Raw genomic sequence first — 6,223 nt, 5'->3', positions numbered from 1 at the left:
TATTAAAAATACCACTCCATGAAGATGCAATACTCTCCTAATCTGCATGGCAGGTTGATGTATATCTTAATGTGTTCTAAGTGGCTCTTTGAAGCAGAGATGTTGTCCTGCAGAACATCTTTTGAAGAACGCACCTATATGAGTCTAATTGTTAAAACGTCGCAATCTATGAGAGTAGGGTTCTCTCTAGTAAACTCATGAAAGGTCTCAGAGTATGACGCATAAGCTCCACCCGCGGGGAAGACCCACGGTAGCCACGTACCGGTCAAGGCTTTGTGTGAAGCTAGATTCGCAGAAAACTTGTAGTTCAAGGCCCAGTCCACTGTTCAAGTTGCTTAGTAGTGTAGCATAGAGTTCTAGGTGGAAGTTCAACTTAACAGTCTCCACTGCAGTACCGGTATATAAAACAGTGTTTTGGAACCAAAGGCAAATTTTTGTGCCTCTGGCATCTGGTGGGGGTTGTTGGAATTTTTGTCTATTTGGGCCTAGCCCAATAGCAGTTTCAGAATTCCTAATAAATCCTAGAAGCCCACGCAGCCCATTCGTGCAAGGCAAGAGGTGGAACTAAAGTTTAGTCCCATATTTCTAGTTTAGAGGGAGTTGAACCTCTTTATAAGGGAGGTTCTTTCCCCACATGTATGAGCATGAAACAAGAGGGACATACACGCGCGCTCCGCCGCCCGCCACGCCTCGCCTCGCCTCGTCATGACGCGCCGCGCCGCGCCGCGGGTTGCGGGAATGAGCCGAGCCGATGTCTAAATTTTTGCCACGCACGACGGGTATACGAACGGTCACACGAGAGCTGAAACGTTTTGCTATAGTGGAGACTGAATACGAACGGCGCACCTCTTCGCATGCTGCCTGTTCGCTTCGTCTCCCTCCATTGCTTCACCCCCGTCGCAGCCTGTTCGCGTCCCTCTCCTGTGCCTATATAAGAGAGGTCGCTCCTCTCCAGACAGACACATCAGAAGGTCCTCTCCCTCTCGCCACACAGTTCCTGAGCACTGCGTTGCTGCTACAATCTTCCCCATCCCGGCTTGCGGCGTGCACCGCAGGTCGGGACAGTAGGCCTCTGAAACCGCACCTTTTGAGTCATGTACGGGAGATGGGTGATAAGGTTTTTGGGGAGCGCTCTGCGCGACTACTGACTTCTTCGTCACGGACGCCCCAGACTCCGACGACTACTTCCCCGACGTCGACAACCTCCTCGACAACATGGAGGACATCGACCCCAAGTCTAGTGCCTCTGCTCCTACTGCTGTCCCGTACGTGTTTTTCCCCTTTCTATTAGAGGTTCTGCTTCAGTTCCTTGTTCTAGTTTTTGCCCTAGATATTGTAGACTCTATTTCATATATGCAACTTGGTATACTGTCTGCTCTAGATATGTTTAGTTACGGTTCATATATGAACATGCTGTTTACCTTCTCTTTGTCAAATCGCATGGCTTATTTTATCACTGCTATACTAGCCATGCTTTTTCTAGTATTTCTGTTAATAAAATCATTCGGTAAATTGCTCATATTTCCAACATACACCTCAACCGTGATAGAGTGCAAGACCTTGCCAATATTATCATAGATTATTTTGACCCTAATCCAACCTTTCCGCAGAAGTATTTTCTCCGTCGATTTCGAATGCACGCAAGTCTCTTTCTCACCATTGCAAAACTTGTGGAGAAGCATGATGATTGGTTCAAGCTCAGGAGGACTGCATGCAAAGAGATAAGTGCAAGCCCTTTGATGAAGTGTATCGCGACTGTTGGAGTTCTAGCCTACGAGTGTTTGACCGATGACATTGATGACTATGTCCCCATCGGGGAAGATACAATCTTGGAGGTTGTTCGAAGATACACAAGACCGTGATTGATATCTTTGAGGTAGAGTACTTGAGGGCACCCAACGATGAAGACACCGAGAGTCTTTTGGCATCGAGTGAAGAAAGTGGTTGGTTTGGGATGTTAGGATCAATTGACTGCATGCAGTGGAGATCGATGAATTATACTTCCGGGTGGAAAGTTCAGTACAGAGGCCATTGCAACAATCCAACAATCATTCTCGAGGCTGTTGCATTGGATGATATATGAATTTGACATTCATCCTTTGGGTTGCTTGGCTCTCATAATGACATGAATGTGTTGCTGAGATCACAACTGCTTGCTAGACTTGTTGCCAGAGAAGCTCTTCCTTGCAACTATAAGTTCAATGGTTGTGAGTACATGATGGCTTACAACCTTAGGGATGGCATCAATCCTCCATGGGCCACATTTGTCAAAGCAATCCCACATCCAAAAGGTAACAAAAGATCTCACTTTGCAATACGTCAAGAGCTGACTAGAAAGGATGTGAAGAGAGCTTTCGACGTTTTGCTCATTGAATGCTTGTGCTGCTCGCCAACTGCTACTCCCTTGAGTAGTTGAATACTTGAATGCTTGCAGTGCTGCTGAATCTTGAATGATGAATTCTTGCTACTTGGCTGCTTGTTTTTAGGTAGGTAGCCAATCGATTGCCCAGGGGTGAGAGCGAAGATGCAACTTGCAATGACACGGGAAAAGGATCAATCAAGCATCAAGCATTTGATAGAAGAGACAATGGATGGGGCAGTATTCTGATCTCTTTCTCATTAATTTTCTGTCTTAACTCTATATTACATGGCTTATTTTTATTTTATTTTATATATCTCGTTTCCACGTATGCGTATCCCCCTCTTTCCACCCCGCGTCCATGCTTTTTAGCTCTTTGCCAGCGAAAGCACAACAACTGCACCAAGCTCGCGACAAGCCATCGACTTCGGCACCACGCGTGGACGAGGGAGGGGATGGGCGAGGCGCTCGGGCTGCCGTGGGTCAATTGAGCACATACACAACACACCCACGAGCTTGCACACAACACACATGCACACCAGGGAGGAATGCCACCTTGGGGGCGCACTGGTACGGGTGGTCCTCAATGTGAGGCACCATGTATGCCCGCGAGAAGAGCTATTTGTCCCTCAGCTAGAGGGAGTGCATTCCATCAAGCAGCTCGTCTGCGATACACCGGCGTGCAAGGCAGCTGCAGCAGCACACCGAGAGAGATAGTGGCGCCCGGCGGCAACATCCCACGCCACCCCACTCCGTTGGCACCTCCCTCGTGTCCTACTTGCCGTTGTCCACCCGCGTCGGAGCAACAACTTCCACAGGTGGAGGGGCGGCAACGACAATCTCTCCAACAGGCTTCACGAAGGGAGCGGAGGTCGTGCGAGTGGCTGGAGCAGTGGACCAGTGCGCCGGACGGTTTGCTGCTGAAAAAAAGACTAAGCGACAAAAACCAAAGAATGAGAAACCTCAAAGGTGGCACGACCAATCAGCACTAACACTGAGGAAAATACTAAATGGGGTAAAATGTGGGACGAGTTTGCTTAAATGGAGTATAAATTTAGTAATATATGTCACAAACGATGAAACTTGCGGGTAAAAGAGTGAAAATAACTCTAAATTAATCAATTCTAACTAAGAAAACACTTTTATATGGAAGTATATTGTACAAACCTTGCACATATAAATCTTACTGACATGGTACACACAAGCTAGACCATGTGACCTTCACTGACATTACAAGACCGTACAAATTACTTGAATATTTTGTCGAGCTTCCACTCTTCTGCGGTTTAAACCACACGGTGTCAGACATAATATCCTCAATGTCGTAATGAAAATATCCAGGAATTTTCGAATCACCAACAACGCCATCAGGATAGCAATTATCATCACCTGAGTGACTGTTGTACGTGTACAAGTCTATAGTCAAATTCTTGGTGTAATCCACACAAACTGTGACCGGTGGCAGCCTGCAAACACTCAACTTGCCATTGAAGACTGAAAAAGCACCCCCTTGCATGGTACGATAAACCGCAGTTATTGTAAGTGAATCAAACAAATTGTCCCCAAGATGATGCACCTCAAACTCCAACACAGCCAATACGGCCTTTGGGATAGAAGCCATTCTTAGATCGACGCTGCCGTGGTGGCCAGTGTTAATGTGCCAATGGAGCCTTTCATATTCTGCATAGAAAGATGGAGCATAGACCGAATATCCGTCTATTAACACCTTATCATCTTCACCTTCTTGGTCTTTAATTAGCAAACGATATTCAATTAGCACAAGCCCAACTGCATAGATGCCTTGATGCGGGTTAAGTAGAGGTTGAAGCTTACAAGAACCCTGTATATTGTATAGTTAGACATATATCCTGCAGGTTTCTTCAATAGTCTTCAATAAAGAGACAATAAGAAAAAGGTACAACATAACTCACCGGCTTAAGCTTACATGGTTTGTCTCTAGAGTATTCAAAGATATAGTTGCGTAGTTGGTTGTTACATACATCTCGGAACGCAATCATACCGTACACCTCTAACGCGGCATCATGAGGAGACAATCAATTCAAACTAAAAACTTGGATAGCCCGTCGACAAGGTTCGTTCTCTCTTTTGTCGACCCAACGGTTTTCCCATCTGGGCAATGGAGGCACTGCAGGCAATATGAAAACAAATCATTAGATATCAAAAGTTGTGATGTGGATACATGTATAACGTCATACGGATTAGAACTTGGGAATATTAGAATAGAACCCAAGGAAGACTTCTCTCGATTTTTCTCCTTACATATGCTTAGGTATGTTTTTTATGACTTATGGATCTCCCTTCCCTTGGTTCACAAGCAAATCATTGGACATGGTGTAGAAATACAGAATATGACTTGCTTGAGCTACAAATGGGCATGTACATGCAAACTTTTTTTAATAAAGGCATACCGTCAAACTTTTTAAAATTTTGCCACCGGTACAAACATATTTGAGGCCTGATAATTCGGTTGGTTTGCAGGATTCAAAACTAAGTGGATTCACATAAAAAACGTAAGAAATTTTCCTGAAGGATAAGGTGCATGCCACAGCTGTCAAAAACAAATATTTTTTTCATAAGATTGGACTGAATCAAAACTTCTGTTTGGAATTGCATGCCAAAAAACCATAAGAAAAGTACATATGATTTTCAATCCTGCAATTCAAAATAAGAACAGAAATTCTAACAAACAGTATCTATCAAAAATTCTACTTACGAACCAACGGGCGCTTGATGTTTAGAAATTGACCACCAATCTGTCAGGCTGTGATGTTCTAGAATCTTTGGGTTCAGATTATATAAAATCTAGTCACCATATATTCTTAAAACTAAGTGGATTCGCAAAATAAAAACCACACAATTGCAATTAAGCATGGCCACTTACGCAAGCTTTGCGCAGATAACAGACTTGGATCGAGCTGATGACACGGGCCCTCGACCTGAAGGGACCCTTCCCAGATCCCCCGCGGTCTCTTGGCGCTGGACATGGTCGGAGGAAACCGCATCTGATTCTCCCACCTCTCCTCCATGTCGGCGACGTAATAAGGGTTCCCGTCCTCGTAGTAGAACGTATACCCGTACCCCCAAGAACCACCATAGTGGAGCTCCTCTTCTTCTTGGTCTGATTCGTGCAGTTCGTCTGGTTCGTAGTACTCGTAATCGCCTTCGTCGTCTCGCTCTTTCTGTTCCTGCACGATGGAGTCCAGCTCCTTGTCCCACAGCCAGGTGCCGAGCACCGCATCCTCTAGCTTCTTTCTCATGGCCGCCATGTCCAGATCCGGCTCCATGGCCGCCGCGAGATCGACCCGCAAGGACAGATTCACGGACGGAAAAGGCGAAGAAAGGAGGGATTGGAGGAACCGACCTTCTCCTCCACCCTCCGTGATCTCCTTCCTCCGCCGACACGGATGGATTGAAACACGGTTTTCCGGCGAGCGCCGGTGCTACTTCGTCGCGGACGCGACTTCGCTGCTGACTCTTCGCAATAGCGGCTAATGGGCTTTCTACTTTTGAACCCAGGGCAGGGGGCTAATGGGCTTTCTACTAGTATTATTTTACCTGATAGTCTGGCCGAAATTGAATATTACGATCATGTTACGGCTTTAACTTCATAAAAAAATGTTACAGCTTTAACATAACAATAAAATTGTTTCCACCCTTCAAAGAAAAAAAAACTAAAATCATGTTTCTCGGTCAATATGCCGATACTAGCTTCATGGTGGCAGAGGATTTGCAAGGTTTGGCATGGTGGTGACAGATCATGAGGGATCGGTGCTCATTTCTTCATGGTATTTACTTCCAGTCTGCTCAAATGTCGAGGAAATAGAACTGCGAGCTTGTTTAGTG

General features: G+C 45.6%; 1 pseudogene; it reads right to left on the bottom strand.

Annotated features, from left to right (window-relative positions):
* Positions 1-3,133: 3,133 nt before the first annotated feature.
* On the bottom strand, positions 3,134-5,970 carry LOC119284110 (annotated as a pseudogene).
* Between the last annotated feature and the right edge of the window lie 253 nt (positions 5,971-6,223).

Source organism: Triticum dicoccoides, chromosome 4A, assembly GCF_002162155.2.
Source record: "Triticum dicoccoides isolate Atlit2015 ecotype Zavitan chromosome 4A, WEW_v2.0, whole genome shotgun sequence".
NCBI lineage: Eukaryota > Viridiplantae > Streptophyta > Magnoliopsida > Poales > Poaceae > Triticum > Triticum dicoccoides.
This window is presented reverse-complemented; position numbering and strand designations above follow the sequence as displayed.